This window comes from Canis aureus, chromosome 27 (genome assembly GCF_053574225.1).
Source record: "Canis aureus isolate CA01 chromosome 27, VMU_Caureus_v.1.0, whole genome shotgun sequence".
Classification (NCBI taxonomy): domain Eukaryota; kingdom Metazoa; phylum Chordata; class Mammalia; order Carnivora; family Canidae; genus Canis; species Canis aureus.
The window spans coordinates 7,935,128-7,953,149 of record NC_135637.1 but is presented as its reverse complement, the minus strand read 5'-3'; the positions used below and the strand labels follow the sequence as shown (position 1 = coordinate 7,953,149).

Here is an 18,022-nt window from a genome sequence, read left to right as displayed (position 1 = left end):
TTCATAGCAGGTTCACCCATAATAGATAAAAACTGGAGACAACCCAAACAGCCATCCACAGAAGAGAACATCAACGATAGTCTCTTTTTCAGTGGGGCGTGGCTGAGAAATAAAAAGGAAGGTGATACTGGTTTACGCCATGCACCTTAATAATGTAATGCACTAGTTTATAAAATGTAGTTTATGTATTTAGTGAAGTGAAAGACACAAAACCCAAGAGCACACATTGTACGATTCCACTAACGTGAAATTCAAGAATAGACAAAAAATAAAAAATCTGGTAATAGAAATCAGGTCAGTGCCTGCCCTTATTGGGGATGTGTGGTGACTGGAAAGGGATGTTGGATATGTTGTCTTTACCAAGAACTGTATTACAGTTCACAGCACGATACACTCAAGACCTGTCTTTGTGTCTTTATATGTAAATTAGACCTAAATAATGTCAAGAAAAACCCCAAGTAATTCCAAAAACGAAGAAAGCAAAATCCAAATATCCTCATAGAGATCCTTTTTGCCTCTGTCCCTGCGCTTGTGGGCAGATCCTCCCCAATCTCGAGATTGCCACACGCCCCCCAAAAAAAGAAGTAAAGAAAAGGAAACTGAACAAGAAGACTTGGAGATCTTCGTGGCCTTTGGAGGCAGGATGGGGCTGCAGGGCTGCTGAAGAGAGCGAGGGTTTAGGTGAAGAGAGGAAGGAGCAGCGGCCGGGCCCTTGGCGCACACCCCGCACTGCCCACGTCCCGCCCTGCGGCCCTGAGCCCAGTGCAGAGAATGGGCGACTGGTTCCATTTTCTTCCTCGCAGTTTTCTGTGGGTCGTGTCGTGGTCTGGAGTAGTCGGAGTCACGGGCCGGTCACCTCCAGCTTCGGGCATCCTTACTCACTGCCACCTTATGCTGCACAAATACCTTCATGACCTGTGTGCCTCGACAGGTAGGGGTCGGGCGACACGTCTGCCCCGCGCCCCCAGCCTCCAGGATGGCCTTCCCCCAGGGGCCTTGTTCGGGTTCTCCGTGGAACACTCCATGCTCCGTGGGGTTCCATGTGGCCTGTCATGGCCCAGCAAGGCAAGACAGCCAGAGGCGATGGTGGGGTCCTTCTGCGCTGCCCACCACCCCCGACCGACCCTCACCCGTCCCCGGGCAGCTCGCGGGACCTTGATGGTGCTGACTGTCTGAAAGTGAGACCGGCCTCGACTTGGGGTTTCCTTGGCGCGTGGTGCCCAATGCTGTTGATCGCCTTATTCTAAATACACACATGATTTTAAGAAGGAGAAAAAAAATGGTAGCCCAAAGATGTTCTGCACAAATCGGAACCCGCTGTATCACAAAATTCTTGATAAGCTTTGCTTGATGACACAGCTTATGGAGACCTCAAGTCATCTTCCACTGGGGCTGTCACCGTGATCAAGTTAGAGACACTTCATTTGGCAGCAAGTAATAAAAACCTGAAAAGTCCATTTCTTTGGGGATGAAAGAAATGGAAAAATATCCCAGTAACCTTTCCTTCTGTTTATGGCTCATATTCAGGGGTAGCTGTTGTCCCTAGAAATAAACACTCAAGGGAGTAAAGCCATAAAAACACCTGAAAGTCCTCTTAGATGACCTGTGACAATATCTAATATCACCAATGGATGGTTTGGGTCATTTTGAAAAATCCAAATCTTGTAGCTTTTATTTTCAAGATTTTATTTATTTATTCATGAGAGACACACACAGAGAGAGAGAGAGAGAGGCAGAGACACAGGCAGAAGGAGAAGCAGGCTCCATGCAGGGAGCCTGATGTGGGACTCGATCCCGGGACTCCAGGACCACGCCCTGGGCCGAAGACAGGCTCTAAACCGCTGAGCCACCCAGGGATCCCACTCTTGTAGCTTTTAAATGCTATTGTATTTTGTTCATGTCTTGATATGCACACATTCTGCTAATAATCTCTACCTCTGGCTTGCTGATGGATTAGAGAGGGCTATATAGTTCTATTTCTCCCTTTGCTTCTATGCCTCATTTTCAGTATAATTGGATGGCTAAGATAGGAGAGGAACAGTCAAAACACATGCAATGGGGTTCTCAGGCTATTTGTGCTTCTTAGGGTGTGACTTCCTTTTGCAGTCAAAGCAAGCTCTAGTTTGAAAGGACAGGGAGAGAGAAAGGGGCCTTCACCACCCCCTGCCTTTCCTTTGAAGGCAGAGTCACTTACTCCGCACTCACATGGAGTCTCCCAAACTCTCCTGCGTCCAGCAGCCACTTGCACTCCAGGCTGTGCGGTATCTCAGACGCTGCAGGTGGAGGGGTGGTAAGCAATGGCAGGTGTGTACGTTACATGGATCCTCCTGCTCACATGCACAGGATGTCGTCCCATCTGAGTTCTCTTACAAACACAAGTTCAAATTGTTACGAATTTCAAGACAGTGACAGCAAAGCATTAAACAACCCTGAAGAGGGAAAGGCACATGCTGACTGTGGGATTGGAAAAACAAGACCATGATTCATCCAGACACAGTCACATAAATGGTGTAGAATGTTGGATGAGTGACCTAATCTTCCCGAGATTTCTCCATCTGTAAAATGGAGAGAGTGGACCCTGCCTTGAGGCGTATGATTTTTTCCCCCTGGATGCAGTGCCTTGCTGGTAGTTGGGCTCAACATAGAACCATTAAATGGTCAAGTTAAGCCCGTTCTGTCCAGGAAGGTATGTGCTGGAGATCCACCGCATCATTGCTGTCCTGCTGGTGGGACGCTGGGGCCAGGGCAGGTGTCAGAACACCCTTCACCCATGGCTGGCTATCGCATCGGCCGCACATTTACACATATTTCAAACTTGGTCTGAATGTTTGAAGGAAGAAAGAAATTTGAAATCCTTTTATTAATCGTCATAAGAGATGTCAGTCAATGACTTAACTTCATGATCTCTGGGAAATTACATTCGACCTAACTCTCCATCTTGCAGTTGAGAATGTTGAGGCTTCCCACTAACACCAACAGACAGAGCTGGGATTGGTGTCCAGGCAGCCTAACTCCTAAGCCCCGCTGACCGTGCCATCTCCGGTTTCGTTGCAGAGTATCAGACAGGGAGGCCAGGTGGTGCGAGCAGCCTCGCCGGATAATTGTACTGCAGTGTGCACGTGCTGAGACGTGATTGCACAGAGGGAACTTCTCAAAGGCCACACAGTAGAAATACTTTCAGTGGAATTGTCAGGCACCTCCACCAATTGAATGCCAAGGAGAAACAAAAATAAAAGTACTTGAAAGCCCAAGTGATATCTGCCAGGAAATGTGGCCCATTCTGGCAATTTCCCCAACAGACTGCCTTGGAGGACACCTGTTTTATCAAGCGAGGCCCACATCTGCGTTTTGTGTCCTGGTTTAATCTGTTACAAGATGGATGTCCCATCATCTCTTGCCCTGGCTGTCCCCCCCTCCCCATGTCACATTGCCAGGCACCTCCTCTGAACCAGCTGCACATTGTCAGTTACTCATCCTTGGGGTAAAATGTGAGACACCAAGTGGACCAGAAACAAGAGACGAAGACACCAACACGTCCCACCCCCCAAAAAAACCCATTAGCTTTAACGAACTGACAATTGTGTTTTCCTTGGAAAAAATGCAAGTCCGCAATAAATTACCCAGTAATTTTTGAAATAGAAAACATGGTCATTACCCCAGAATATCAGGGTACAAACATTTGTAGGAAATTTGCAGTCTCATTAATTCTCCATATGGCATGTTTGGCCTCAAAACGGAGTGAAACGTGAAGTGAATTTCACTGTCTCACTCTCATTTTGATACTACGGACTAGACGTTCGATTTCATCTGTGATTGATTATGTAATGTGTGTATATTACGGGATATATATTTTGTTTGCCTTGAGGTGATTCGTTTTCTATGGGAAGATGTACTACAGTGGGCGCGTTGTGTTTGTTGTCACAACCATTGTTAGTCTCAATGCATTCATCAGTGCCCCTGCACACACTCACACACATATGTGAGGTTAGTACCTGTCTTGCCTCCATGTACAAAATCAAACTGTCACCGGTTTCCCGGTCATGACAATTCCTTACGGCACCTCTGCTCATGAGCTTGCTGGAGGGGACTGTCCCTACACTCCTCTGTTTTTGCCTCAGTGGTTTCTACTAGGATGACTTCCATCTATGAATGATGAGGACAATGATGATGTATAATGACAATGGTGATGATGATGAAGAGGAGGAGGATGACAGTGGTGTAAAATAATGAGGATGATATGGTGATGATGGTGGTGATGATGTACAATGAGGAAGATGACAGTGAGGATGATGATGAGGATGAAGATAATGACAATGATGGTGATGATGTACAATGAAGAGGAGGATAGTGAAGGTGATGTACAACAATAATGATGATGATGGCAATGATGTACAAGGAGGAGGTTGATGATGGGGATGAAGATGATGATGATGATGTACCATGACGATGAGGATGATAATGGTCATGTACAATAATGATGATGATGATGATGATGATGAAGAGGCCAATGATGACTGGAGGTGGTGGCTGCCAAGGTGGGCTGGAGCATTGACTCCCTTCCATCCAGCAGCATACACATCCTACTCTTGCCTTTGTGACCTGCCTCAACCCAAGGCATGGTAGCTAACTCCAAGGGCGGGAGGGCTAACTCTAAGAGGATTCATCAGGAGGCATGGTGGGCTTCTGTCCGTACCCCTGGGTACCCTACACCAGGGAAACCACAGCCCCAGACTGTTCTCTTCTTCAGGAATGAGGGACCTGTGGAGCTGAGTCAGGCACAGGACAACACTGGGGACCCATCAGCACATGTAACGTGAGCAAGAACATCACATTGTCACGGGCCGCTGAGATCTGGTGTCACTGCTGCTGGAGTACACGCTGACTGATATGGCTGATATTCTCCACTGAGGCTCCAAATTCTGGGCAGGGACTCTGTATCCAATCCTCATGCAAGCTCATTGGCACAGACACTATTATTGTCTACGTTAAAAATAGAAAAACTGAGGCCCAAAGAGTCCACAAATTTGGCCCAGGGTCACCAGCTAGCATGCGAGAGCACCAGGCGGGGTAGAGTGCATGGGAAGCGTCAGCCTTCATGCTGGAGCTAGTTATTCTCCATCAGTCTCAGGATGCAGGTGGGACACAGGTGCCTTCCGTGGTGCTGAAGAGGAAACAGGTTTAGAGAATGTTAGGTCATCAACTTTACCTGTAACTATAGGTCTGTCTTCCCACCTCCTCCTTGGCCCCCTGGTCTGTTGTCAGTAGAGCAGGAACAACCCAGTTAAAGCCTAAACAGGATCATGTCTGCCCTCCAACCCTCCATAGCTCCCATCTCTGAGTAAAAACCAAAGTTCTCACCATGACCCACAAGGACTTCCATGTTCTGGTCTCCTCCACAATCTGACCTTATTTGCTGCCCCTCCCTTGCTGCTCCAGGCACACTCCCAGCCTCTACCCCACCCCACCCCACCATGTGACCCTCAAACACCAGAATGTCTCCTGCCCCAGGGCCTCTGCACTTGTTCCCTCTGCCTGCAGTAATCCACCTGCAGGCAACTGCGTGGCTCCCTTCCTCCTCTCCCAGAAACCATCATTTTCATTCCTTGTACCCCTAACCGCAGCTCACCCTGCCTCTCTTCCCTGGTCTACATTTCTCCTGGGTGCCCACTGTCCCCTTGCTCGCCATTCCACGTCCTGTTTATTTCTCAACCTCCCCCTTCTGGAGTCTCAGCCTCAGGAGGGCGGGTACTTGTCTCGGTCATCTTGTGTCCTCAGCATCTGTGGACAGTGCCTAGCACATAAAAGGGCTCAGTCACATTGGTTGAGTGGGTGGACGGAGGCAAGAGCCAACACATCCACTCCGCAGGCTCAGTGCTCCCTGTTCCAACTGGTGGGTGGCCAGCAATGTGTGCACAGAAGACACCCCCCAGCAGTCCCCGGCTCCATCCTCAGTGAGGGCTCGGGGTTCTAAGACTGGTACCAAGAAGCAGAAGCAATGAGAACTGTTATCTACCAAACATCACTATCTGTCAGTCATCATGTCAGACTCGAGCAGTTTGCAAATGAAGCCAGTCATGCTGATGGCCACCTGCAAACTGGGTTTATCATACCCACTCAGAGATGGGGAAGCGGAAGTTCCCAGGAGCCAGGTCTTGGGTGCAAGGCCATGCAGTGCTGCAGCCAGCATGCAGAATGCCTCCAGCTATAACACTGGAGGTCAGGACCTGCGGAGGAGGGCAGGACCCGGCCAGCTGCCCTGTCCTTGTCATCACCATGATGAGTCCTATTCATGGAGGGACCTCCATGAGGCTTCTGAGCTGGGACTGGCAGAGGGGAGAGGTGTGGTCAGGCTTTGTGTGGCCTGCACTGATTTATATTCTTTAGAATGCAATGGCTATGGGACTGGGTGGGTGGCTGGGTGGCTCAGTGGTTGAGCACCTGCCTTCAGCCCAGGGTGTGATCCTGGAGACCCGGGATCAAGTCCCACATTGGGCTCCCTGAATGGAGCCTGCTTCTCCTGAATGGAGCCTGTGTCTCTGCCTCTCTCTCTGTGTCTCTCATGAATAAATTTAAAAATTTTTTTTTAAAGAATGCAATGGCTAACACTTGAAAAATCAAGTTTTGCATTAAAAAAAGTCAATTCCCTTGTTCTCTTGAAAACATTTGAGTAAGATCCCAACTCACCAGAATCAGATTTGGGTAGAGAAGGGGAGGCCAGACCAGCAGCTGGCATGAGCATTGGGTTTGTGTGGTGGGCATGTATGTGCTCTTTCTTCCTTCCAACAAATAAGTACTGAGCACCTACTATGTGGCAGTCATTGTTCTAAGCACCTGGGATGCGATGGTAAACAGAACGTAAATTTCTGAGGCAGGAGACAAGTAACAGACACACAAAATGTCTGGCCCAGGCCTGTGACAATGTGATGTTCTTGCTCACGTTACGTGTGCTGATGGGTCCCCAGTGTTGTCCTGTGCCTGACTCAGCTCCACGGGTCCCTCATTCCTGAAGAAGAGAACAGTCTGGGGCGGTGGTTTCCCTGGTGTAGGGTACCCAGGGGTGCGTCTGTGCAGAGCAGGTCAGGTGGGGTAAAGAGTCATGTAAGTGAAGCAGGGAGGGGCGGGGGGGGGGCACAGCCAGGCCTGGTGGTGGAGACAGGAGTTGGAAAGGGCATGATCTGCAAAGCCCCGTCAGTGAGCTGACCTCTGAACGTGGACCAAATGGAAGTGACTGGCTGAGCCATGGGCCAGCTGGCGGATGGGAGTGTGCAGAGAGAGGAACAGCAGTTGCAGAGGCCCCCGGTCTGGAGCACATGTGATGTGTCGGAGGCACAGCACGATGACCAGGGGGCAGTGATGGGTGAAGAGGCCAGGAATGCTGACAGAGAGGCTCCCGATCACGCAGGATCTGGGACCCCTGGTGGCTCCAACTGAGTGGGAAGTGGCAACACTGTGCTTCTGCCCACCCACCACAGATTTCCCCTCCTCACCTTGGGGGTCCCTTCTGCTCTAGCCCCTTGGGCCCTCGAGGTTAGTCATATGGCCCCACCTGAAGTGAGGGGTGGTCAGCTGCAGTCCTAGCCTGCTTGTGGTAGACCAGCAACCTGGAAATATTTCTGCTAAGTGCCACTAAACAGCTGCTGTAGCCAGTATTGTGTTACAGATGTGAGCACAGACACCATTACTAATAAAAATGCACACTCAAAACGGGAAGAACCGGTGCAATATTCCAGGCTGAGCATTTTACACTCAGGCAATAATCTCCAGCCTTCCAGCTGGGATTGGTGTTGAACTTTGGGGAATTCTGAAATGACTTTTATCCTATAAACTGACTTGGCAGTGGTGAAGTATTGATCCCACATGGGGATCAAGAACACATCCCAAGTGATGGGTGTGACATTCCCATCTTGCCTGCTGCCCTGCGGTTCTGTGTGCCGTTTCTCCAATGCTGAGCAAGCTTTGGTGCACAAACACGCGGTCGCACTGCTTTCCTGGTAACTGAATGCTCAGATTCTGAAGTCACACCAACTGCCATTTCTGCCACAGAGAAATGACAACCGTGGATTCTTTACACATGCAAATACATTCTGAGTGATGTGTTATATTTATAATTATAGGATGCTACAAGATAATGAAATTAATTTCATTTTAAATATCGTGCCCTACTAAAATGACAGTTCAACTTTTGGGTGGATCAGGAACCAGCACATTGTTTCCTTCTGTTGGGTAAATACTCATCAGACTGCAAAGACACCCTGTAATTACCTAGTGCTTGGAGTGGGGGGAAAACTAGGTTTCCTCTGCCACCTGTAGCTCTGTCTGGCTCCTGGTATCCTTGAGGCCCACTGGGAAGAAGCCTTCCACCACAGCAGGTGTCCCTCTGTCGCAAGGCAGGTTGCTGGAGCAGCTGACAGCACCTCTGCTTAGCTCAGGGTTAAAGGTTAATTCTAGACCTGGAAAATTGGATTAGCCAGATCTAATCACCAACAAATAACACGATGAGGTTCAGGCTGATTAGCTCTGCAGAGCCGTTATTTGGTTTAACTGAAAGTGCAGATTTTTCCGAGCAGAGTGTGTTCAAGAGCTGAGTGTGGGTACCCCCCTGTGTGTGCAAGTGTGCCCCAGATGTTCTGTGGGCCTCCTGCAGGGTCCCGTTTAATTCTCACCCACCTGTCGGAGCTGGCACGCTCATCCCCATTTTAGGGGTGGAGAGGACTGAGGTTCAGAGAGGATTCTCTGTCCAAGGTGGCAGAGTGAAGGGAAGAGCCGAGATTTAAATTCAGGGATCCTTGCCTCTAAGCTATCGGGAGCGCTGGTTTTGCAAAGATCTCGGGGCCCATTGCCACCCTCCTTCCATCCCTCCTCCGCCCCCCCCACCCCCCCCATCGGCGTCCCAAGTGAGAGGAGGCTTCCAGGTTTTGTAAGACGTGGGGCTTCTGTCCTGGGTGCACAGCCCCGCCCAGCAGCCCCAGCCTTGCGGGGCCAGCTCCCCGAGTCCAGGATGGCTCCCGCCGGCCTTCAGGCCGCCCCCTGCGGGCCCCGCGGAGGCTGCAGCGCCCCAGGCTGCGGGGTAGGCGCGGGGCCCTGCGCGCGGGCGCGCCCTCTAGCGCCGGCGGGCGGGAATGCACAGCGCGGCACCGGGTCCTGCAGGTGCGGCACCTGGGGGCGCACCTGGGGCTGCAGCACCCGGAGGAGCCACCCCCACCCTCACAGCGCACCTACCCCTGGGGGTGCGCCCCTTTCTTCGCTCTCTTTATCCTTTCCTGTTCTGCCCCTCCCGCCACTAATAATCTATTTACATCAATAGACCTTCTTCTCCCCAAATGCACAAGTGTGCAGAATTCAGCTCGAAATATCAAATTCAGCGGATCACAGGCCCTCTTTGCAGTTTGTCCACAAGAGGCCTGGCCACACTGGGGCTTTGCTGATTTAGAGAGAGGACCTGGCCACTTCAATGTTTTCCCCCAGATTTCTTAATATAGATAAAGTCAACATGGGAATTTCCAAATACGTGGTGCATTTTCAATACTCACACTTGAATAAGCAAATGCTCTTAAATTGTAAAGGATATTACACGTAATTCACAAAATGCAGGATTGAGGAACGTCATTCCCAGAGCCATACAGGAGAAGCAGATGGGAGTCTCCAGCGGTGTGATGATGGTCTGTTTTGCTCAGTCCTGTCAGTGAGGCCCTGTCCTTGGATGTGTAGCTTTCTGGAGACATAAGTTAAGAGGCCCAAGCTGGTTCTTTTTTTTTTCCAAGCTAGTTCTGATTGAGAACACAGGGCCTGAGCCCAAACCATGTTTGTCCTCCTTCCCCCACAGAGAACCCCAAATGGAAGCATCTGGCTTCTGTGTCCTGTGTCCAGTGCCTCCCCGCCCGTGTCTGTGTGTGTGTGTGTGTGTGTGTATGTGTGTGTTGAGAGGGGGGTGAGCATTGAGCACTCAAGTGTCCCTGGGATGCCTTACAGGGTTTCTGATCACAGTGGTGGCTGCTATAGTGAGCAACTGCAATGTGCGGCTGCACCTGCTCTCCTGGCAGCTCCTGATGGGGGAGTGATGATTGACTCCCTCTCTTGGGGGAGGGAGAGGAGCCCAGAGAGGCAGGGACAAGCACGGGAGGCATGAGGACTGGCGCCCGGGGTGCCAGGAGTCACCACTGGGCTTTCCCGATTCTGCATGAGGAGTATAGAAGGAACTGGGGAGTCAGGATGAGGAATGACCCGGGCACATGGCAGGGGAACAGCCGCAGGCCAGCCAGAGCGCAGATGTCCCACCTCACCCCAAATGTTTGTGAGATTCCAAGATTCTTTTGATGGCAGGACAGCAGGCAATGACACTTGGATAGGTCAAAGGCAGAACTCCTGCTTCTTACAGTGCCGGGCAGGGCCGCCCAGGGACCTAGCACAGGTAACCTGAAGCTGGCACTGAAGGGGCAGCTCATGCACAGCCAACGGGGGAGAGGAGGAGCTAGGTTTTGTGGGCTCCCTGTGTACCGGCAATGTGAATAATTTTGCAGGCTCTGGGGCATAGGGCCTGTCTCAAGTGACTTGGTACATGGCCCCAGGGACTTAGGGGGGTGCGCTGTGGCTTGGAGAGCCCCATACAGGAAGGGGTTGGGGGTGAAACTTAATCAGCGACTCAAGCAGGGAAGCCCCCCACCCCCCACCCCCCATAACCAAGGCCTTAGTCTAGGTCAGGACGTCACTAACAAAACAAGCAAACAGACTATATCACATTATCCATTACTTGAGAGAACCTGCCACACGGTCCAGAGCAGCTTCCTGGGACGTCTGTGTGCTCTGGGACCGGATAAGCCTGGAAACGGATCACCTCCTGGATGCCCCAGTGGAGGAGGTGAGGTATGAAGTTGGGGGGTCTGCTAGGAAGAGGCTCAGGGAGCCGGCTAGCTCTCCCGCCGCAGTACCGACAGCTGGGCACTCTCCCCGTGACGTTAGTGCCCTCACGTAATTACTACGCGGAACAGCTGTTGTTGAGCACAGCACTGTGGGCATAGCCATGCCTGATTGGGTTCTATTCATTCCATTCATCAATCACGGATTCAAGTGGTTGGTGCTCAGAGGCAAGCTGCAGGACTTGGGGACAGTGACACAGCCATCACCGTTTCCATGTAGGGAAGTTGCTGGAACGCTGTCCATCTCCCTGTCGGTGGCTCCGATTTCCTTTTTACTGAGTTCGGATCTGCTCTGTGCTCTGGGGCTCTTCCCCAACCTGCTCCCCGCCAGACCCCTTCATCTCTCCTGGGCTTCCCCACTTCCCGAAGGACCCAGAGACACAGAGGGGTTGTCACCACCCTGGTGCTGAGGCTCAGAGTCAGGCACACACCAGGAGGCACCAGGCCTGGCCTCGCAGCTCTGGATCAGGCGTCTGTGTACGGCTGCAGCCGAGGGTCACCTGGAGCCACCAGGCCGGGGGCTGGAGGGAGAGTCATCTACCGCTTGGGTGCACTCTGCAAGCTCCCAGGCCCAGGGCTACTGTTGTGTCGGTGCTTGCGGGTGGGGAGAGAGAGAGAGAGAGAGTGAGAGAGAGAGAGAGGGGCCTCGGTCGCTGAGGCCTCTTGGACCCTCCCACATCTCGGGTCTCTTGGAGGGTGGCTTTGTCACCCTCCCGCCTATTGCCTGAAGGACGAGCCGCACCCTCCTGCTTACTCAGAGCAGTGCAGGCAGGTCCCAGGAAGACCTAGCGGCGCTATGGGGCCGAAGGGTTCCTGTGCCTCTGTCCCCCGTGACCACTCACACCGCGCTGCAGACAGGCAGTTGGAACCTGGTGCCTGGGGACCCCTGGGAGTCCTTTGCAGGGGAGACCCCGGGAAGCCCACGGCCTTGATGGGGACGGCGCCCCATTAGTGAGCATATTTCCCCACCACTGCAGCAGGTACGTGGCCAGTCCGCCCTGGGATGAGAAAGTCTCACCTGGCATTTGGACTTGGGAACATTTCTTCCTCCAGTTGCTTGAGGAAAATACAGTCCTTCTCACATAATTCCAATTCTACCCGCGTGTTTTCCGCTCATGGGAGTGAATGCTGTGCAAATTGTTCACCCCACTGCACCATTCAGGAACATTCCTCCGTAATGAGGCATCTAATGAGGAACACAATAGAGATTCCAGTTTTTCTCTAGCTACAGTGTCTGTCAATAAATAACCAGAATAATAATAATGAGCATTTTATTCAGCAGGTCTCGGGGTCAACTCCGACCACGTGGACGTGCTCTGCATCGCGCTCGGGCTTCCCTAATGATGCCTCGCAATTGTGCAGCGCGGAGGAGGCGGGGGTCCCGGGTCGGGTTCCGCTGTCGGCTTGCGGGGCGGCTCGGGCAGCTCGCAGGCCTCCCTGAGCTTGGCTTCCTCACCTGGGAAAGGTGAGCCTTAGTCGGAGTCAGGGGCTGTGAACCCTATTCAGGAGGTGAGAAACTGGTTTTGAATCATCCATTTCCCCTTTCTTAGGGGCATGTCAAGCCACAGCACGCTGTGATTTCAAATGCTGAACAAGACGGGGTGATGGCGTGGGGAGCAGGGTGGGGGCTCGTGTCTGGGATGGTCAGGGACCACCTCGCTGGGGCGAGCCCGGGGTCAGCCGCATGAAGGGCTCAGGCTCTGGGGTGGGAACAGGGGCAGTGCGTTTGAGGGACAGAGGGGAACCCCAGCAGGAGACGAGAGAAGGATGGCAGGGTCGGGCTCTGTGTCTGAGAGGACGGTTTCACTACGTGGCTGAGAGAGTGTTCACGGTCTAACTTGACCATAAGATATTCTATTACATAATAGAAAGCAGGAAAGTCACAGGATCTGCTGGAGTTTCCACACAGGGTCGGGGGGAAAAGGCTCAATTCAGGGACCTCCTAGTACCAGGGTCATGAGCACAGGAGGAGGAGCCAGCAGAGGTGAGGGATGCCGTGTCTCCGTGACACTGTGCACAGTGCTTCGCCTGCCTTATCCCATTTGGTTTTGCAACACCCTTGGGGCAGGCAGGACACGTGTCATCACCTGTATTTTACAGCTGGGGGGATCGTGCAGGTGTAGCCGCTGCGACAGCATTGTAAGTAGGTGGGATGTCTGGGGTGGCCCCATCCCCTGCCCCCAGGGGCCCGCTGCCCCTCCAGGACTCACAGTGATGGCCCATCATGGCCCCGGGTACAGGAGAGCCACCGAGGGCGGAGGGTGCGGGTGCCACCCCTGTGCCACCCGTGAGGTGCTTTGGCTGGAGGAAGGCTGGGCTGCCTGCAAGGGTGCAAACCAGGGAAAACCTCAAGCTCCCGAGAGTGGAGACCCTGCCGCAGCCCAAGCCTGTGCAGGGCCCGGTTCCGCCCCCGCAGGGAGGAGGAGGAAGGCGCCCCGGGGTGGGAGGAGGGAGGAGCCCAGGGCCCCACCACGCTCCGGCTGGGATGGACGCTCATCCCTCAGCACCCTTGGGTGCGCCTGGTTAGCGCGACCTCCCGAGCCGGGGAAGGAGGCCCAGAGCTGGCTCTCCTCCGGGGAGGGCTCGGGACTCTGGGAACCCGTCCTGAATTGATCAGCATCTCATTTGAATAAGGCCGCAGCCCGTTTTTTTTATAGCTGCGCTTCCCCAGGAGCAAGGAGGCTCCCTGCTGCGGAAGGCCCGGCGGGTCCTCACTCGCAGGAGGAGGCGAGTCGCCTTCAGCTCTCCGTGCCCGGAGGAGACCATCTCGCTGCGGCTCATCCGGCCACACCGCGGGCATCGCCGGTCGGGCCGGCTCCGGCCTTACAGCCCCACAGCCGGCCCGAGCGCCCGCCCCTTTAATGCAGTCTCTGCTTACACTGGGCAGAGGGACCAAGGCGGATGGCACTGGGAGGGGGCGTCAGCCCACCGGGCTGCGGGGGTCTGGGGGGCTCAGCTCCGGAGGGGGCTCTAGCTCGGAAGTGCCTGGGCTTGTCCGGGAAGGATGGGTGTTTCTGAACTGGAAAGCAATTATTTGTATTCACAGTTAGCTAATGGGGCTTGGGCTTTTTGTGGGGTCACTTACCACACTGATGAAAGGAAGTCTCCTTGAATATCTTCCTTATGAATTTCTGGCTGATGGCGGTAGAGGACTGTTGCACCTCCGACAGGGGATGGAAAGAAGTTGGCCAGATTCCCAGGCGCCTATGAGCAAATTCCCCACACCGTGCTTTGTCTGCATCTGGGAGTCTTTTTTATTGCAATGATCCATGCCATAAATCTGGGTCAGAGCTCTGAACTGTGAGTAAAAGCATCAGAAGTGTCCATCCACTTCCGTGAGTGGGTTAGGAGGACACACACATGCACCTGCTAGACTCACAGAGGCAGGCAAAGCGTTTGGAAATTGCACTGGAAACAACAAGGCAATCGGGTGCCAGTTACTTTCATACGTCAGTGACGTAAGCAGTGCTATACATTTTGTATTGTTGGGAATTTGGAGAAGGATACACCCAATCCCAGAAAATATTCTCCACGTATTTATCATGGGTCTTGGATTTTCACATAGGATCTCAGTTTCTTTGCATTCTGAGTCTACCTTGCATTAGTGCCAAGTAAAAGAATGTTCACCTAGAGGAGTTGAAACAAGAGAGGTTATTATTTCAAACACCAAGAAGTCTAAGGCTGGGCAGTTTTAGGATTGGCTTCGGAGTCCTTCCATGGTTCCAAGGACCCGGACTCTTTCTGTCCTACAGTCTCTTCAGTTTATCTATGGTTCTTAGTCTTGTCCCCTCCTGATCACAAGATGGCTGTCGGAGCTACTACCATCACATCTTCATCCATTCACACCCAGAGGCAGGAAGAAGGCAAGTTTTGTGTGTTTGTGTTTGGGAAGGAGGGGCTCGGACAGAGGTGAACCATCCTGTGTGTTTCTTTTTTTAAGAAGGAAACTTTATAGGGACCCCGTCTTGGATCACAGGTATTCTGCAAAGAGCCTGAGAAAGTGAATTGTTATTCAGCCTCTATTACGGGATGGGGCTGTCAGCAATGAGGGAGGGGAAGGGGGCAGTACAGTGCGGCTCCTACGACCCTGTGAGGTGGCCTCTGTTATCACTCCCACGGTGTAGAGGAGACAGGAGCAGGAAGCCGAGTCACCTCCCCAGGTCCCCTGCCAGGCAGGAGGGGCTGGTGCTGGTTCCCTGTGGTTCTCCATGAGTGGACTCCCTCCCAATTCATAAGTAGGCCGATGACATCCGGACACCAGGGGAAATGGAGAGAAAGTTTATCCCTCACCTAAGAGATTCCTGAGGACAGCAGTCTGGGCACAACCAGGCCTGAGCAAGGCGGGGGGGCGGGGGGGGGGGCTTCCTCATGGCTCCGTGTAGGTCCAGAGAAGAACCACATGGGGTCTGCAAGGTCTGAATTTCCTGTGGCACGAGAGCAGGCCGGGCCAGGTGGCTTTCTCAGACCGGCTGGAGGGGAGCCTGACCCCCAGCCTCCATGTGCTGGCTGAGAATCCAAACCCGGGCTTGGGCTTCTGGCCCCCGACTTGTGGGTGGCACGGCCCGATGCTGGGCTGGGGGGCTCGTGGTCCCCTAGGACAGAGCAGGGGCATCCATGGGGCTGGGGAGCGGGTGCTGGCATGTGACAAGCCCTACGCTCTCACCCCTGGGCAGGGGCTCAATGTGCTGAAGAGCAGTGGGCCCGAGGCAGCGGGCTGAGCCCAGAGCCCGGACGCCCCAGGGCCCAGCGAGGGTGGCCCCCGGCTGGCTTTGCCTCTCTGAGGATGCGACCCAGGGTGGCTCGTCCGTCAGCGGAGAATCCCACAAAGCCACCAGTTCCAATGCTCTTAACTTGAAAGTCATGATAACTAGAACATGGTGAGTAGAAAGTTCTTTATGAAAATATTTAGTGAAGGGCGCCTGGGTGGCTCAGTGATTGAGCATCTGCCTTTAGCTCAGGGCGTGATCCTGGGGTCCTGGGATCAAGTCCTGCATCGGGCTCCCCGCAGGGATTCTCTCTCTATGTCTCTCATGAATAAATAAATAGAATTAAAGAAAAAAAAGAAACCAATATGATTGAATAGGTTGTTTGTAAAGGATGAACATCTCTTTTCATTTAAGAAAAAAGTGATAAATTAGAGCCTAGGAAAAGCCTGAACACCCGATTAAGCCTTTAATTTTCAATCTTCTGGCATTTTCGGCATGAGTGTTCCCTGATACAAACAACCCGGACACAGAAGAAGAGGTAGAGGGCTACCAAGGACCATAAATCCCATCAGGGCAGCTTCTGCATGTTTAGCTGAATGATGGAGCTAGAAAAACATGTGTGATTTTGTTCAGCAGGCTTTGTAAGGAAGAAGACAGCCCAGAACGTGTGCACGTTTCCCTTCTCCATACCAGGGTCATTTCACCGTGTGTCAGCAATTTTATCTTGATTTTTTAGAAATTCCAATGTCCTCACTTTAACAAAGTGTTCATAGACTTTCTCCCATCACAAAGGAAACTCTGAGTTTATTGTAAACTGTTTTCATCTTGCAGGGTTTTATGTTCTGTTTCCTGGCAGCCATATGAGGTGCAGGGGATTGTTCAGGCTGCACCCAAGTCCCCGTACAAGCTGTACTGCTCGGACTCCTGAGGGGAGCCCGCTTCTCCCTCTGCCTGTGTCTCTGCCTCTCTCTGTGTGTCTCATGAATAAATAAATAAAACCTTGAAAATATTTTTTAAAAATAGGACGCCTGGGTGGCTCAGTGGTTGAGTGTCTGCCTTTGGCTCAGGGCATGATCCCAGGGTCCCGAGATCGAGTCCCACATCTGACTCCCTCGTGGAGCCTGCTTCTCCCTCTGCCTATGTCTCTGTTTCTCTCTCTCTCTCTTTCTCTCTCTCTCTCTGTCTCTCATGAATAAATAAATAAAATCTTAAAAAAATTATTTAGGACATGTACAGACCAAGAAACAAGTGAAAGCAAAATAAATTTGAAAAAACTTTACCTTTCCTTTTTTCTTTATTAATCTGTTGAATATTTAATAACCACCCAGTAAGTGCTGGCACCTGCAAGCAGAGGGTGTAACTCCACAGGACACGGCCACTGGCTGGTTCTTCTTTCCAGGATTGTTGATGTTGCTGTGGCCACGTTGTGCCTCGGGTCTCACTGCCAAGAGTATCTCTCCTCTCACTGGGGCATAAAGTGCTCAGGTCTTGTGGTGGCTGTTTTGTACAATTCAAATGCAAAATGCTGTCTGACTTTGAGCTGGAGGGGGAGCCTCAGAAGGGTGGAATGATGGAAAGTAAGAAGATGGATGAGTCTTTCTTCCTTATTCTTGCTAGTTCAATTTGTAACCATCTGCCTGTTTCCTAGACATTAGTCTTCAGTGGCATCAATTCCTTCTTTATGTCGGGATGCTGATGCCTCACAAAATGGCAAGGGGCTTGGGTGATTGGCACCAGGATTGGCACAGTCTTTGAGATTCCAGGCTCCTCCCCTTCTCCCTCTGGTTCCTGGAGAAAACTCAAGGATCGTTATTTTTCCCAGTGAAGCATCTGGTATTTCTCTGTCCGGAGGCAGCAGAACACTCATTCAGCACAAGCTGGTGTGTCTTGAGTTCGAGGAAGGAAGTGGCTGTGGGGTTACCCCGGGAGAACACGTTGACCGCACCTGAGTGATGCTGAGGCGGGACGTGAGGTCTTCCCATGCGCCCTGGGCCTCTGCCCACCCTGGGATTGGGGCCCAGGTCTGACTTGGCTGTGACACCGTCGGAATCACCAAAACCATCTCTGCACCAAATCCAACCATTTCTGATTGACTCTAGAGACATTCAGTGTAGGGTCAGAAACCAGGGCTCGGGGGTCTGGGAACGTGCCCTCATGGTATAGGATGCATATGCAAGTTGGCCCTGCGGAACAGGAGGTGCTGGGGACAGGGGAAGAAAGCAGCCGGGGTTTCAAATCTGAGGGCTCTGTTGTCACTTCTCTGTCTAGGGCAATGACAAAGGGATGACCCTTCATGGTTCTGGCCATTTGCTGGTTTGCTCACAGCTCCCTTGCCTGCCCTTGCCCTACTCTGATTCCTGCCAATTGGGCTGCTCCCGACAGCCTGGGTACCCCACCCCGGTG

General features: G+C 52.4%; 1 long non-coding RNA gene across 1 annotated transcript; it reads right to left on the bottom strand.

Annotated features, from left to right (window-relative positions):
* Positions 1-9,468: 9,468 nt before the first annotated feature.
* On the bottom strand, positions 9,469-14,309 carry LOC144299477 (uncharacterized). The gene is made up of 3 exons (XR_013366184.1): positions 13,999-14,309; positions 11,932-12,099; positions 9,469-11,507 (listed from the first exon to the last, which is right to left on the bottom strand). It is a non-coding gene; the product is annotated as an uncharacterized LOC144299477 (long non-coding RNA).
* Between the last annotated feature and the right edge of the window lie 3,713 nt (positions 14,310-18,022).